We start from the raw sequence: 17,237 nt of genomic DNA, 5'->3' as shown, positions 1-17,237 counted from the left end.
GACCATTGGATGACTACCCTTAACAAATGGTGCCTGATGGTGACCAAATGTCTGATGACGCCAAGTCCTCTGACACTTTGTCTCATGATTGCTTAATGTCATAGTGATACAGTCATGCCAACCCTTTTTTGCGTGCATCCCAGGTGGCATAACTCTTTAGGTACCGACTCCACTTGTGCGCACAGCAGACGACACAACATCTATAGTAATGAGCTTCTGGGAATATGAGGTAGACGATGACACCGCACTACTGCCTTGTGCTACCGAAGGGAGTATCCAGATGGTGGTATGGGACAGAGCAACAACACAGTGACTGACAATGCTACAGATGCCACAGCTGGTATACCATGGAGAGCCACTGACAGAGGGCATGTAACTTTCCAGGTGGGCATGGGGACTAAATAATACTGATAGGCCATGCTCAATGTCAGTAACATCAATGCGCGCCATAAACTGACGATGTTACAAGGTTCACAGAATACAGCAGGTGCAGACATAGCCCTCCTCCAGGAGATGTGATGTATTTCGTCAGCTCTTTCAGATACACCACACATGTTTTCCACGCATCATGACGTCCTTCTCTGTGAAGGCTTGATTGCCTGACAGAAGCGGCACGGCGCTCACTCTCCATGGCATCAGAACTGTAAACATCTACACCATCTGCCGACTACACACCATATGAAGCCCTCTCCACGATTCATTAAAATGTAAATGTCGGGTGACTAGCGCCTCCCGTCAGGTAGACCATTCACTGGGTGCAAGTCTTTCGATTTGACGCCACTTCGTGACTTGCGGGTCGATGGGGATGAAATGATGATCATGAGGACAACAGTCCCTGAGAGGAGAAAATCTCTGACCCAGCTGGCAATCGAATCCAGGCATTTAGGATTGGCATTCTGTCGCACTCACCACTTAGCTACCGGGGACGGACTTTCGACTTGTTGACACGTGGGAATAAGTACATGGCGATAGGGAGGGTTTCACACACCATACCAGCAATTCCCATCCACATACACGGCATCTCTCAAGCCTGAATGCCAACAGCTCATGGAGGCAATGTGGAAATCCGGCACCGTGATGGCTTCCTTGAAGAGTGGAAACATCAGTGTCTGTTGATCCCTTTTGCTCCAGAACTCTGACATGAAGATCTTCACTTGACTTTCTACACCACAGCTGAGAAGAGTTCCTTGCTCTATGGTCTCCCACAATCAGGCGTCTTTAGGAGGCAGTCACACCATCTGCACTGCCTTATGTCGGTACTGTAACATTGCTATGCTAATGCAGACACTGTGTCTGATGGGAGTCTTGGCCTCCCTTGATTTCAATTAGGCATTCGAAAGGGTTCATCACTCTTATCTGGCAGTAGTGATGCAGAATATGGGATTCCCAGACAGCTCTGATGCGCAGCATCTTGGACCCTATATGATCGTCGACTTATGCCATCCATGCTGGTAGAAGGATTGGTGTGGCAGATGCTCTTCCAAGGTCCTGTACTTTCTCGCCATGGAACCGTTACTTTGCGGCCTCCGCCAACTCCTCAGTGAGTCTGTGGGCGACCTGGTCCTTGTCCTGCGCAACAGAAACGATGTTGAAGCAACACTGAAGTGGGTGGGGTACTAGGGAATTGCTTCAGACAGTGTCGTTAACATTTGCAAATCTCGCTCATTGCCTATAAGACGTGGACTGCCTGCTGAATGCGTTACTCTGCTGCATGTCCGTGACGTGATAACATGTCTACGCATTAATTTTTACAGTCAACTTGGGGTGTTTTGTCGCCCTTAACAATAGGCGCTTATTATGCTGGATCCAGGCAGAGCTCCTTTACCACTGAATCTGAACCCTGCACATCTACAATGGACACAGTATGCAAACATTTATGTTGCATCGCAAATCCTGCACATGGCCCAGACTTTTCCCATCGTGCCGTCAATGGATAGACACAAGTTATCCACACTGGCATGTGGCTTAAGGTGAGCTATGAGTCCCCCACCCTTGTGAAGGGCAAAGGAGGCCTCAGTTTTTGTCATCTCCAACATCAAGCAATTGTCCTCTTTCAATTCTTGGATGTCAAGATGTAGCAACGTATTTTGACTTGTCTGATCAGCTTATTGACCAGTCGCTGTCATTTCCCCAATGCTGCTGACAAATGTCCCAATGTCCATTCCCTGCTGGAGCTATTTCTTTCATGAATACAACTATATCTGGACCCCGCTTCTTCCTCCACATCTACTGATGGCCAAGATTATGCCTCACTTGCAATCGTAGCTTCTGCTGAATGTGATTGAGGAGAAACAACCACTTGTTGCGTGGAATGCTGTATTGCGTCAGATGTCCAGTCCACCTGATACATGATGGTTATTGGGAAGCAGGTATTGGAGTCGCTTCTATCCAGGATACACCTTGTAGCATCGCCATTATATACCACGTGTGGCCTACAACGATGGCTGTGAAGGCCAGGCACGTAATGTTTAGCCTTTGGTCCAGCAGATGTCGGCATTTATTTCACACGACTCCTGACATTATCACAGCCCAAAAGCTTCTCTTCCCAGCTATGGACTGTTTCCTGTGGACTAAGACTCAATCAGAAGCTTGGATTAGCGGACATGCTGCCTAGTACCTGTTTGGTGGTGGTCGATTTGTGGCAGTACCTTAATGACTGTCATTGTGCAGTTGTCAAGAACTCTAAGAACCAACAATATTTATCGGACGTTCTCAAGGATGCTTTCTGTAACCACCTTCACAGCTGGATCATACATGCTAGGAACAGCGACATACCTTCCTTTCCTCCATTTTACAGAATCTATCCCCTGAACAGTTATTCATAGACACTTGTGAAAAGCTATGCGTCAGTGATTTGCTAACGCATCCCTACCACCCAGATTTTCTCTCGATGATGCTGACGGCTATCGTCAGTCTTCATGGGGAAGTGCTGGTGCAGCGGAGACGGCTTAAAAACACTATTAAAAAAGAACTTCGCTGTATCCTCCTTTCCCCTCTGGTAAACGTTAATGGTGTCATATTAACTGGGGCTACACATGAAGTTGAGGAGACTTTTTTCAGGGGGGGCTTCTTATTAAGTGTAGGATAAGAGTGGCGATGGTACTAACTTCTTCTTTTCTTTGTATGCCTATTTATAGTCAAGAATGTGAGAAATATGGTAAAAAAAATGGTCAATGAGGCATAGCTGACATTTTCTCCACCGAGGGACTGGGTATTGTGTTGACTTCAACATCATTTCATGCCAATCGACACGTAGGCGCCGAATTGACTTCACCTGAAAAGCCTTGCAACAAGTTGTTGGACACACACAGGTGAGGCTCCTGGCGTACCCACAAGCATCATCATTGTATTCAGTTTTGTAGGCAATGAAATTATTAAATATGACTTTCTAATTATTGCCGTGCAGAGTGGCTGCGCGGTTTAGGTGCCATGCCACGGACTGCACAGCCCCTCCCGCCGGAGGTTCCAGTCCTCACTCGGGGATGGGTGTGTGTGTTGTTCATAGCATAAGTTAGTTTAAGTTGTGTATAAGTCTTAGAGACCGATGACCTTAGTTTGGTCCCTTAGGCATTCACTCACATTTGAACACAGTTTTCTAATTATTAGTTTGTGGATTTTTATTACTGCTCTTGTTTTTTGCTCGTTTCAACTGGTTCATCCAACTAATTCAATAAGAAGAAATATCTCTAAAGGAGTAGTTGTGTACAAAGGACTGGATCGCCCATCTAAAATTTTTGTAATTCTGTGGGGTATTTTGAAAAATTTGAGCGTAACTTTGTATCTGATTGCTGTCGCTTTGCGAAAGTTCGTTGCCAATGTGATGCATTGTGTTGATTCATCGGTTGTCACTCTTCCATTCCAAATATAGAACATCTGTGCTACATAACGTTCAGCAAATGCATCATGTAGCTGTTTCTCATTGATATTCGTCTCCAAAGTCAGTTCTGCACATATTTCTATAATACCGATAATTTTAGAAGTGCTTTCACTTCATCAGTGGCTTCTGGATTAGGTACAACTTATAGAGCTTTGTCCAGAAGCAGCAGACAAGAAGACAAATGCGCCACCAAAGTGGCTCAACTCTGAGCGTACGATGAAGTCTTTTATGCTCTGTAGTGCATTCGTCCCTTATAATGAGCTGACGTGATTGGAGTTCTGTACCCATTACAATAGTTTTGTGGGTACTTGATGGAGCTATCGCACTGATTGAACAGTCGACAGTAATTTTGTTGCTGAAAGCGATGTTTGGCCACTATCGAAAACAGTTGCTGCAGTTCCAGATGACGCAGCTGCAAGGGTACTACTTTATTCCGACCATATGTTTTTCAAAATAAATGAAACGGACAACGTTCTGATTTTGCCTCCTGGGGCATGTAGGATATACTATCAACGACATTGACTTGTAATTGTACGCATGGTTGTATCATAGCCTATATGTTGTTCTGGAACCAATCCCAGAAGATTCGTTTGAACAGATGTGCCCAATTAGTCAACGTCATAGAGTGTTTCCCGCTGCTTATTGTGAACGAAAACGTTGTTTGAGGCAGATTCGGGGCAGCCATTCCCAATAGTTTGTTAGGGACTGATAAGCATATGTCGTCCATCGAAACCAGTACCTCGTTATAGAGGTCTGACGTGAATCGAATGTTCGGATTTTGATTATTAGAATGCATAGATGTTAACCCTTAACTGGAAGCGATATTTTAACGAACGTAACTAAAGTCGCGGGTCCAAATGGACCCTTGAATAAAAATTCAACACAATGCCCATAAAAGATATAATTCATATGTAAATACGTAATGATTGTATTAAAATAAATTTTATTTCAAATATAAATAAACTTTTACTGACGAAAAATTTTATATCGTGTTATTTGTTTAACTTTAAGTCCTATGTTTTATATTTTATAAGAATTTTTAGCATTTTACTTTGGAATCCTTCATGACTGCTTACATAAAAAACCTAGATATACTGTGGGGTTTCTCATCACCTCCGCTTAACATAAATAACGACTCTACATGCCATCAGTCAGAAACAAAAATAATGAAAATGAAACATGGAACTGTCCAAATGTTATCTGTATCAGTACCTTAACGAGGAACGGCACTTGGCGCACACACTTCTTTTCCTGCATGCCGTTTACAGATTAATTTAAAACAAGTGTCGCATTTTTGTGATTGTTTGCTGTCAGTTTTAGGACCACATAAATAACGTTTTCGTCTTGTTCGTGATCCACATTGATTACAAGGCGAATTTTCTGGTCATTGGTCATTTTGTGGTTTATCAGCTGCCCCTAGAAAATTATCTATCCTACTCTCAAATCTACTGAACATGAAGAAACTTTCTTTCTGTGATAAAGGGCCTTATCAAATTTAGTCCAATTTCTTTTCTGTAATTAATACTTTTCATACGTTTTCCACCATTTGATGCCTTCCATAATACAAATCCATTTGCACTCGCAACATTGAATTTTATTGTAAAGACTGAATAATTGGTGAATTTCTGATGTAATGTATCAACACCACCTTTCGTTCTGTTGTAAAATTCAATTTTCTCAGGTTTTCCACTACTTTCATTGACAGAATTGCCATGGTGCATTGATGAGGTCACAACTGCGCTTCGATCCTTCTTAGGGACATAAGATGCCAATGTTTCATCCTTCATGAAACCAAATAACGTAGATCCTACTACCCCTTGTTTATTGGCTAAAAATTCTGGTGGTATTTCCCTTTTAATTTTGTTCATCGTTCCAATTAAGGTCCAACCATTTTCAATCAGTCTGTCAACGAGCTCCACAGGAGAAAACCCATTATCGGCACTTATATTTCTATTTGTTCCAAATAAAGGTTCTGCAAGCTGCAGTACATTCTGTGTTGGAACTGAAAGTTGGCTTATTTTATTAGTAATTTCTTTGCCTGTATAGATAAAAGCATTGTATAAACAGTGTGTTTTAGCGTCGCAAAAGGACTTAATCTTGATGCCATATTTAGCAGACTTCGAGTGCATATAAACCCTGAAAAAACATTTCCCTCTAAAAGGGCAAAGCAGTTCATCAACTGTCAAATATTCTGAGCAGCTATTTTTTTTTTTTTTTTTGACAGTTCAGAATGAAATTTCCAAATATTTCTGAGTGAGAGTAGCGCGTCCATTAGTTCTTCTTCCTTCCCTAGAATTCATACATTGAAATCTCAAAGCAGATAACAGGAACATAAATCGCTTCACTGACATCGTTATTCTGAATGGTAAACAAAAGCATTCTGCATTGTTTGGGTGACCAGTATACAAGTGGCCTAGCCCGTCGGACGACTACAAACTAGGACGACCTGGAACTGCTCTACGTTGTTGGCGGCGTTGCAACTTGTTCGCCGATGTTTTCTGCTACAGCGTAAAGTCAAGCGCCGGTGTATCAGTCGTGAACGATAGAGAGGAGATGGCTGTGAGAATCGCACGCTGGTCGACGCTTCTCCAGGATGACAACGCGAGAGCGGCGGCCCCTACGCCAAGACGACATCAGCGCCGCGCCCGACTGGTCGCGGTCCAACTGAGTGGTAGCTTCAAGGTCAGCGAGTTCTACAGCAGCTTCGAGATTAGGCACTTGTATATCAGCGACTTAGGATTGTTTATACTGAAAAAAATGGTTCAGATGGCTCTGAGAACTATGGGACTTAACATCTCAGGTCAGTCCCTCGACTTAGAACTACTTAAACCTAACTAACCTAAGGACATCGCACACATCCATGCCCGAGGTAGGATTCGATAGGATTCGAACCTACGACCGTAGCAGCAGCGCGGTTCCGGACTGAGGCGCCTAGAACCACTGGGCCACATCGGCCGGCGTTTATACTGAAGATCACTGCGTATTTTTCATGTCGCCCTTTGCTTGCGACACATCTGTCTAATTGACAAACTTTTGTTATCTTTTTCTTTCGTAATAAAACTCACGAATACGATTTCCCTGAGTGTTGCCTAGCGATCCGAGACTAGGCTGGATTTAACATTTACCGAAATTGCCAAATTCCACTACTCGCTGTTGGTGTGAGACTTGCACGTTTTCGAGGACGACGGTGAATGTGGTATATTGTAATGATATGATGTATCATTGTTGCATAGTTTTAAAGTGATCGATTTTTCGGTATCTTCAGTCAATGGTCGACGACAAAACTGGTATCATTGCCAGGTGTAGTCTCGCCGACAGTCATCTTTTCTTACTTTTCCGGCATTTCCCGACAGGCATGCAGGGATAATCGCTGTTGCAGAAGTCATATGGACTATAAATCATGTTTTTGTTGAAGACTTCCATTAAGTATGGGTCAATGTCGACTTTGGGTATGTGTGATTCTGTTGATCAGTGTGAAGTAGCCTGGATTTTGTGGTCAATAAAATAGAAATGTATGCCTGTGACACTCCTCTACTTTGCCGTTCAACGGAATACATCCAGAAGCGTGTCTCTCCAAAACCATGATGATCGGCAATGAAAATTATTCAGAACTTCTGTGTTTGGTTAATGTCAGACGCAGAAAATGTTATGACATTCAGGTGATGACCCCCCCAGTGAACCTAAGTTCCTTTACTTCATCCCATGAATGTCTGCGTGTGAATATGTTAAAATAACCTGAGTGGTCATTTGTGCAAACAAATGTTCGATAGGGTTATGTCACCTGTCACCAACAATGATAATGTTGAGAGTAATGAATGTAATTTCGTCTGTTTCTCTTATCCACCTGCTCAGAGCATTGCTGGTGTTTCATTTTAGATGTCACTACAAGTTACAATTATCAGCTTTTACGATAACCCCACCTGTGTGACGCCTCAAATCATAATTAGCACCACAGTCTAATGCACCAAGATATAGATCGGTATGCAGTGTTCGTCTGAATCGAAAAGCGCGTAGTCGATTGCTTTCCATTCTTACTTCACGTTGCTCGTTGTTTCTGCGGTTCGTGATGCCTTTTTCTTCCGTGCTAGAGGTCTAGATTGACCAATAGCTCTTTGTAAAAATCTGATTTGAAGGGAGTAAGGGAGGAAATTGGGGCTCAAGGTCCCGTCGAGATCTAGGTCATTAGAGGCGGAGCACACGGTCGGAATGTTTCAATGACGGGGAACGAATCCGGCAGTTCCCTTTCAAAGAAACCACTCCAGTATTTGCCAGGAGCGACTTAAGGTAATCACGAAAACCTAAATCTGGATGCTCAGACACAGATTCGAAACCTTCGTCTTCCGTAATAATGAACCAATTTCGTAACGACTGCACCATCCGGTTCGCTTGATAGTGAAACTATTGCTTCGCGGAAACTATTACAATTAGTTTGTAAAAAGAAGAGAAAATGGAGTCAGTTGTGATATGCCGAGCTGCAGTTTGAAGTTTATAATTAACACCACTTGTTACGTCAGACACGAACTGAAAAATCTGTATCTATGTTCAACTCATTTCACATACGTCATACATACGGGAATGCAAGAGCTGCCACTGAACAATGTGACACACACAAATATGTTGAAAGGACAGCGCACCACATATTCGAAAATAAAATATGAGTAGACGTCTATGGTAACGCCTCAATGTTGGCGCACCTGCACAGACGGATAGCGTTTTCGCCTGCCGCCACTTGCATTCAGTTGAAAGCTGGCAACTTCCGAGATGCCTCTCAGTTACATTTGCATTGTGTGTTACTGCTGCTAAAATGTTTGCTTCACTTTTATCAATAATTGCTCTTGTTTCTTCTTGGCGTGTTCTATTCTCGACACTTACAGTTTCTAGATCTTCCTTAAGCAACTTTAATACAACTCAAAAGCCTCCGTTTGTTGACACACAACAGATCAGCAAAGTTTAATTGCAAATAATCGAATGGTATAGAATCGAAGGAGGGACAAATAATGAAACGTTCATATATAGAGGTAGGGGTGCAAATGTGGAAGCGTGTGGTTAATGTGGGAACGTCTAGTACCTGTCGTGCAGAGTGTTGTACTCTAGTAGGGCAGCCAGAAATTGTGGCAATAGTTCCTATTTGTCATGGTAGAGGGTTAGCAGTCAGCTGAACAACAGACGCTGTGACAGTGATGCAATTTACGTTCGCGCATTTTCTAAACCTTTTTCGAGGGAAGCTGTGGTATTATACACTCCTGGAAATGGAAAAAAGAACACATTGACACCGGTGTGTCAGACCCACCATACTTGCTCCGGACACTGCGAGAGGGCTGTACAAGCAATGATCACACGCACGGCACAGCGGACACACCAGGAACCGCGGTGTCGGCCGTCGAATGGCGCTAGCTGCGCAGCATTTGTGCACCGCCGCCGTCAGTGTCAGCCAGTTTGCCGTGGCATACGGAGCTCCACCGCAGTCTTTAACACTGGTAGCATGCCGCGACAGCGTGGACGTGAACCGTATGTGCAGTTGACGGACTTTGAGCGAGGGCGTATAGTGGGCATGCGGGAGGCCGGGTGGACCTACCGCCGAATTGCTCAACACGTGGGGCGTGAGGTCTCCACAGTACATCGATGTTGTCGCCAGTGGTCGGCGGAAGGTGCACGTGCCCGTCGACCTGGGACCGGACCGCAGCGACGCACGGATGCACGCCAAGACCATAGGATCCTACGCAGTGCCGTAGGGGACCGCACCGCCACTTCCCAGCAAATTAGGGACACTGTTGCTCCTGGGGTATCGGCGAGGACCATTCGCAACCGTCTCCATGAAGCTGGGCTACGGTCCCGCACACCGTTAGGCCGTCTTCCGCTCACGCCCCAACATCGTGCAGCCCGCCTCCAGTGGTGTCGCGACAGGCGTGAATGGAGGGACGAATGGAGACGTGTCGTCTTCAGCGATGAGAGTCGCTTCTGCCTTGGTGCCAATGATGGTCGTATGCGTGTTTGGCGCCGTGCAGGTGAGCGCCACAATCAGGACTGCATACGACCGAGGCACACAGAGCCGACACCCGGCATCATGGTGTGGGGAGCGATCTCCTACACTGGCCGTACACCACTGGTGATCGTCGAGGGGACACTGAATAGTGCACGGTACATCTAAACCGTCATCGAAACCATCATTCTACCATTCCTAGGCCGGCAAGGGAACTTGCTGTTCCAACAGGACAATGCACGTCCGCATGTATCCCGTGCCATCCAACGTGCTCTAGAAGGTGTAAGTCAACTACCCTGGCCAGCAAGATCTCCGGATCTGTCCCCCATTGAGCATGTTTGGGACTGGATGAAGCGTCGTCTCACGCGGTCTGCACGTCCAGCACGAACGCTGGTCCAACTGAGGCGCCAGGTGGAAATGGCATGGCAAGCCGTTCCACAGGACTACATCCAGCATCTCTACGATCGTCTCCATGGGAGAATAGCAGCCTGCATTGCTGCGAAAGGTGGATATACACTGTACTAGTGCCGACATTGTGCATGCTCTGTTGCCTGTGTCTATGTGCCTGTGGTTCTGTCAGTGTGACCATGTGATGTATCTGACCCCAGGAATGTGTCAATAAAGTTTCCCCTTCTTGGGACAATGAATTCACGGTGTTCTTATTTCAATTTCCGGGAGTGTATTTATCTACATACTTTGTGGATATCTTTCTTTACTGATAGCTTTTAAAGGGAGGTGCATAGAAGGTTTTAGCAGTCCTATGTCAACCTTAAATGGATAGTTGCTTAATGTAATCTACCGAAATTGAAAATGGCCATTGTGTAGGTAATGTGGAAGCATACATAGGATGGCTTTGTGGAAACGTTTCCTCAATACCAACATCAAATACATTACTTCTAATACGTTTTGCGTCTGTTTCTAGATGCCACGAAAGCTAACTGATGGGAAACCAAGAGTTATTGTGAAGAAGTGGGATGCTGAAAACATGATTAAGACTATAACAGCCTTAAGGGTAATTGGTAAATGCCATCCTTCAGGGTGGATTCAAACTGAGCTCTTCTCAGAGTGGTTTGACAACTTCATTTCTAAGGCACAAAAAAAAAAAGAAAAAGGTTCAAATGGCTCTGAGCACTTTGGGACTTAACATCTGTGGTCATGTCCCCTAGAACTTAGAACTACTTAAACCCAACTAACCTAAGGACATCACACACACACACATCCATGCCTGAGGCAGGATTAGAACCTGCGACCGTAGCGGTCACGTGGTTCCAGACTGAAGCGCCTAGAACCGCACGGCCACACAGGCCGGCTCTAAGGCACATCCTTCAAAAGAATCTTCTGTGTTGTTAATTCTTGATGAGCATGACAGTCATGCCAAAAACCTTCAAATTATAGAACGTGCAAGGGAGAACCATGTTACAATCGTAAGCATCCCGCCTCACACCTCTCATAAAATTCAGCCGCTTGATAAGACCTTTATGGGCACTCTAAAAACGTATTACGCTTTGTTCGTCAATGGTTGCGGCACAGTAGCCGGCCCTTAGGACCATATGACATATCTGTCTTGTTTGGGAAAGCCTACCTAAAGTACCAGACTGGCTCTACTGCTGCAAAATGATTTTTGGAGACTGGAATTTTTTTTGCATAAATCGACTTTATAGCTGTAACGTCGGCTTTAGATGAGGCCAGAAGTGTGAGATCACCTGATGAGAATCCAGCATCTCCAGGTGGAAGTAATGACCTCAGACAAGAAGACACTCAAAATGCATTCAGACCTGTGACAACTGACAGCCCAAGTGAAGATGGCCAAAGAGAAAGCAGAAGGTCAACATCGTTGTCAAATACCTCATCAAACGCGGGTGTGTCTGCACAAGACATCACGCCAATCCCTCCTCCAAAGAGGAAGGTTTACAACAGAGGTATTTTGACATCTTCGCCTTATAAAACACGCCCTGAAGACCCCTTAATGAAGGGTAAACAGAAGCTTCCTGAGGCAACTGCCAGAAGCAAGAAAAAACGTGAAGCTCCTCCTAGAAAACCATGCCGAAAACAGCTTAAGTTGTCTGAGGATTCAGTTGAAGAGCCCAATGCACCAAATGTCTCTTCTGGCGAGTCAGATTTGGATCTCCCAGTTGGGGAAAAAAACCTACTGAAGAAGATGCCATTTGTGTTTTTTGTGGAGGCGCATTTTTCAAAGACGTTCGGGGAGAACTGTAGATTAAATGTGTAGTGTGTGAGGAGTGGAGTCACTCTTTGCGTGCCGAAAATGAAGGAGATATTAACATATGCGAATTTTGCAAGCGAACTTCGCATATGAAACATTTTTCTATTACTGTTTCGTTTAAAAATGATGTTGTCTGATTTAAATTCAATATAAAATAAATTAGTTTCTAATATTTTCAGTAGTTTTCATTTGAAGTAGTCAGTTTCCCACAATTTTAAGGCGTTTGCACATTACCCACATATCTTGGAAAATTAATGAGTTGTTGTGCAAGCAGAAAATGTTTTTTGATTTTTAACGAATTTAGTTTTTGTGTTTCAGAATATTACATTCATTGCTAAAACATTATGAATTAGCTCTGGCTAATTTTTAGAGCTGAAAGAGAAGTATACATTTCTTTTATACAGCAAAAACAAACTGGGTTTTCACATTTACGCAGTCCTTGTGTGGCGTTTTCTTGTTTTTGTAAAATGTTCCACCGACACAGTTGACGAAAATGTGCATTAGTCAGGTTGCATAAGGCTGAACCGCCGTTTCCGGGTATGGAACGCTACTTGGATGAATAGCCACACATGCGCACCACCTCTCCTATAATCTCGTCTCTCCAACTGATTTTCAGTTGCCATTCTATCAGATTTATGAATGCATCCGCTGCTCATTTTTAAGTTGTTTTCGAGTGATTTCAGTGCTGAGTCATTGTTACATTAAAGAGCATGGCATACAGAAGCCGTATTAAGTAGAAACGAGCAAAGAAGTTACATAAGACGCAAGACAAATACAGACAATATCTGTAACAGTGATACAGGTTCGACAGAATGGTCGGTCCCCAAGACAGCAACATGTGAGGGTAGTTTGTGATCGGAAAATTACCACGCAGACTGGAAGCAGCACATTTAATTCGGGATTTAAATGATGTTTGTTGACTTAGCATTTGGTGCTTGCGATATGGTACAGGCTCTGCAATTCGTCGCCTATCTGTTCGTCTGTCGAATTAACACCAACATGGCGAATAATGCGCTATGTATGAAGCAGGAAGGTGGCGATACATACAGCGAACTTTGAGAACGGAGGACTCTACTGGCAGCCACTGCGGACTTCAGCCTTATATTAACTCTGTTTCTGCCTGGCAGGCTAATGTTGATAATGTCGTGCCTTAAATGAGAGCTACAGGCATGCAACAGCTTGGCCAGTAACATCAGATGGAGTTTAACAATGTTAAATATAACTGTAGTCTTCCGCAGCCATTGTCACAGCAAGTAAAATTTTTCTGGGTTTGTGACTGCATTGTAAAACCACCGATGTTTCTGTCACTGTTGCAAGTGACCTTCTGCAGTGTGTTTTGGTTTAATGTTTTGTAAGCAAAAACACCTTGAAGAAGGCCATATGCAACAGTGACCGAAACGTCAGCAGTTTTATATACCTACAATGCAGTCACAAAACCAGAAAAATGTTACTGAGTTTTTCCATTCTTCTTATCGAAGTTCTCTACGAGGAGGAAGTATGGGCATGCATCAGATCAGCTGTACCGTTTGTACAGGGAGAGTCACTAACTGATGCCACCTAAAGTAACTCCGGAAGTATGACAGTTTGTGGGACAAATGTTCCATGGGACAATGGGGGCTACAATATGACGTTGGTTTTTTATTGCTAGATAGGGTCGTGTCAGAGATATGAAGGTCAACTTTGTTTTTTCTTTTAAATGGGATGCTATCGTTTGGTATTTGTTTTCTGATAACGACTATCGAGACGAATGCAATGATGTGTAACAGTAAGGTCTTTGAAGGTCAACGAATGTCCAAAGGTGGCATGATCGTCCATTTACAGAAGGTGTTCCAAGTGATGACCATCGGTATCAATGCATTACTGCAATCTTCTTATCATGGATTGATTGGTATTCCTTACCACATCACCACTTAGAGAAGCACATACTCTGACAACTCTCTCTCGTATATCGTGCAAATAGTAAATATTCGCCGAATATAGTGTATCCATCTAACGTGCCTTTCGCATGTAAACACCATTCGACGGTTTCGCAATACAGCACTAATATTGTCGAATCAAGCGAATGTGTATGATGTATTCCTTCGAAGAACAAGTCGATATGCTTCTCATTTGCAGGGAGTGCCAACGAAATTCAGTGAGAGCTAGAGACTTATATGCTGAAAGATATCCTCAACGGACCCACCCTATACGACGTACATTTAAATATGTGTATGATAAATTGAGAACAACTGGATATTGAACGTGTCGGAAGCATATCAGGCGAAGGAAAGTTACTAACGAGGAAACGGAACTTGGTACTCTTGCCACTGTGGTTCGAGATTCTTGTGTTAGTTCACGTCAAATCACAAGGGAATCTGGTCAGGGTTTGAAGCTGCCCCAGTACAGCTCACATTATACCCAGTACAGAAAGCTGGTGAAAACGCGGAATTGACATCAGTGAAACACTGATAAAACTTTCAACCTGTATCGAAAATATACACTGAGATAGTATGGCATTTGCCACAGGTCACCAACAAATTGTACCAACCAAAACAGAAACATAAATTGCGCGTGAGGCTTTCTGGGAAAGACACAGTATCATGGTGGGCATTAATTTGGAATCAGGTCCCTCTGTCAACTTCTAGACCTACTCCAGATGCAACCAAAAATTATGCAGAAGACTAAAGTACTGTTATATAAGTTTCCAAGTCACTCTCTCATTGATGAAATAGATGTTAATTGGGCCACAATCTACTGGTTAAATGACAGTTCAGTAAGGGGTGGGGGAGACAAGACATCTGGTGAAACATTTCTAAATGAGTTGTCTGATGATTACCTAAAACAGTCTGTTTGGGAGCCCACTCATGATGTTGCACCTGTTGGTTTCAAAATGACCATACCTCTTTGAGGAAGCTCACAAAGAAACTAGTATCAATGACCATGATTTACAACATGCAAATGGCCACTAAAACAAGTAGCAGAATACATATATGTTCAGCAAACAAGATAAAGAAGCAATTGTGACCTATTTGAATACAAAACTCGAAATATTTAGCTCTTGAGAACAACATGTAGAAAAATTGTGGCTGAGGTTTACAGGAACAGTCAGCTGTGCACTTGGTGCGTATCTACATAAATATCATCCTTACCATAACTGTTCAAATGGCTCTGAGCACAATGGGACTTAACTTCTAAGGTCATCAGCCACCATAACCGCCTCCACCAAGAATTAACTGCTACCGATTGTATGCGTCGCATTGAATTCTGCCGACGGGCTCAACTTCATATTCAGAGGAATGACAGATATATTAATTTGATTTTATTTACTGATGAGGCTACATTCATGGAAATGTTAATCTGAATAACATTCATTATTGAGCAACTGAAAATCCGTGTTGGCAGTGGCAAGTTGCACACCAAAGCCGTGGTTGGTGAATCTATAGAGTGGGATGCTGGAGGACAGAATTATAGGCCCCTACTCATCCAAGGAAATCTTAATGGTAGGAAGTACACCACCTTCCTGCAAGGAACATTAGGTCTGTTATTGGAAGAAATACCTTTAGGAACGAGGAACAGAATGTGGTATCAACACGATGGGTGTCCAGTACCTTTTTCAAAGATGGCTGAAAATGAGCTGCAGGGACAATTCCCAAATTGTTGGATTGGATGCGTAGGAGATGTGTTGTTAGGGGTTCATTCGCCAGACCTGACACCTTCGGATTTTTTTTTTTTCTTGTGTGGATTCGTAAAAGCCCGCATCTCGTGGTCGTGCGGTAGCATTCTCGCTTCCCACGCCCGGGTTCCCGGGTTCGATTCCCGGCGGGGTCAGGGATTTTCTCTGCCTCGTGATGGCTGGGTGTTGTGTGCTGTCCTTAGGTTATTAGGTTTAAGTAGTTCTAAGTTCTAGGGGACTTATGACCACAGCAGTTGAGTCCCATAGTGCTCAGAGCCCCCTTTGGATTCGTAAAAGACATTATTTATATAGATGTTCCTAGTACACCTAAGATATTCAAGACAGAAATGTCAGAGCTGGTGCTTTGATAAGTGCTGATGTGATGACGACTACCACTCAGTCCATGATAAGAAGGTAGGAGCCATTCGAACACCTTCTGTAAATTGACGTTCATGCTACCTTTGTGACCCTGTTGACCTTCAAAGAACTTACACATCATTGGATTCGTCTCGATAGCCGCTTTCATAAAATAAGTACCAAACTGCAGCATGTTATTTAAAAAAACAAAATTGACCTTCATATCTTTGACACGACTCCACCAAGCAACAAAAAACCAACGGCATGTTAATACCCCCATCGTCCCATGCACGCTTTGTCCCACAAACGTTTGAGGTTCTATCACACTTTTCAAGTTATTCTTGGTGACAATGGTTAGTGACTCACACTGTAGACACTCGACCGAGCAAATGTGTCGTGGGGAGGTGGGGGAAGGGGGGGGGGTTCGGGGGATGACCCCGAGAGTGTTCTCTGTATTTCAGCACTGTGCCAACAGCAGAAGGGGATCTGAACCCGGTACCTCACAGTCGGGGACAGTATTAGAGAGTCGGCACAGAGCATTTTAGTAATATGGCCTGCTCTTCTGCTGCTAATGGCCTGCTGCACTGGTGTCAAGAATGAACTTGTTAGGGTGGCGGTACCACCAGGACAGTGTCAGAAGGTTAACTGACGATGACTACGATCGTGAAGGTGTGGCTAGGTTGAGGTGTATAACTTTGACGAATCTCACACTATACGCTCTTCCTCTACGATAACGACGCTACAAGTACCAAAAGACTTATAAGAACGTGTAGAGTGCGAATCGTCAAACCCGCAACACAGTCAACGCAAGGGAGCACATCAAAAAGTGATCGCTACGAGAGCTCGCTTGAAACTGTCGTGTGGAGTTCTCAAGTATGCGTGACAGCAAATTTTCTCGTAATCCAGAATAATGGGATCCACAATGGACTGAAAAATCGGCCATTGATTAACGGAGATATTAGAAACTAATAGCTCTTAATTTTAACCCACTCTTCACTGAATTTAGACGCTTAAGAAAAAGGGAAGTTATTTCTCAAACACAAATCTTACATTTTCTGTTCGATAACCCCATCAACTCTGTTCATCTACGTATACATCTGCATCCATACTCTGCAAACCACTTTGAAATGCATGGCAGAGGGTACCT

The 17,237-nt window shown here is 43.8% G+C and overlaps 1 protein-coding gene across 2 annotated transcripts in view; it reads right to left on the bottom strand.

The window, feature by feature from the left end:
- LOC126108734 (ankyrin-3-like) overlaps positions 1–17,237 on the bottom strand; it is a 111,880-nt gene that overhangs the window by 50,541 nt on the left and 44,102 nt on the right. The window lies entirely within an intron of this gene.

This window comes from Schistocerca cancellata, chromosome 11 (assembly GCF_023864275.1).
Source record: "Schistocerca cancellata isolate TAMUIC-IGC-003103 chromosome 11, iqSchCanc2.1, whole genome shotgun sequence".
NCBI lineage: Eukaryota > Metazoa > Arthropoda > Insecta > Orthoptera > Acrididae > Schistocerca > Schistocerca cancellata.
Note: the sequence above shows the minus strand (reverse complement) of the source record. Positions and strands in the feature narration are given on the sequence as shown.